The sequence below is a fragment of the Theobroma umbraticum genome, unplaced genomic scaffold, assembly GCF_002168275.2.
Source record: "Theobroma umbraticum cultivar Fairchild unplaced genomic scaffold, ASM216827v3 scaffold_56.0, whole genome shotgun sequence".
Taxonomy (NCBI): Eukaryota; Viridiplantae; Streptophyta; class Magnoliopsida; order Malvales; family Malvaceae; genus Theobroma; species Theobroma umbraticum.
Window position 1 is genome coordinate 12,393,167 of NW_018397256.1, and position 540 is coordinate 12,393,706.

The following is a 540-nucleotide window of genomic DNA, read 5'->3' on the forward strand; positions in this document are numbered from 1 at the left end:
ATAAAACGAATTTGATCATTTGCAGGAGAAATAGCAAGAACATGTGATCCATCTATAGCACCAATGCACCCTTGAAAATAAAGCCAATATCTACGATCATTTTTAATTTTGGATGGAACTTCTGCAAATTGAAAATCTGAAGCCTTGACAATCTCATTGGTCAGTAAATATAAACTATGTAACACTTCACCGAACTTTCTACTTACAGTTTCTCTTGATCTTTCAAATTTATTTTGGACATTACGATTTGTTTCATTGTGTGCACAAGTCCAAAGAAACCTAGCTACCGCCTCCAATGTTGTCATGTCTTTAGATGGATGTAACTATCTCTTATTTATCAATGTATCTGGAAGTTGCAATACCACATGTGGTTACATTCTAAACATTTTATAATTTTCACCTGGAGTTTGTAAAGTTTCATGTACTTAATTCCATTCATCAGAATAATTGAATCTGTTTCTTTGTTTCATTAAGTATTTCATGTGATAAACAATTGCAACAGTAGCTCCTCCATAAATGTTTTGATAAAACCTTGCACAT

General features: G+C 32.4%; 1 protein-coding gene and 1 pseudogene across 4 annotated transcripts in view; one reads left to right on the forward strand and one right to left on the reverse strand.

Moving 5' to 3' along the window:
* Positions 1 to 530, reverse strand: part of LOC149527563 (uncharacterized) — a 973-nt pseudogene extending 443 nt beyond the window's left edge.
* Positions 1 to 540, forward strand: part of DCL4 (dicer-like 4) — a 17,896-nt gene that overhangs the window by 5,099 nt on the left and 12,257 nt on the right. The window lies entirely within an intron of this gene.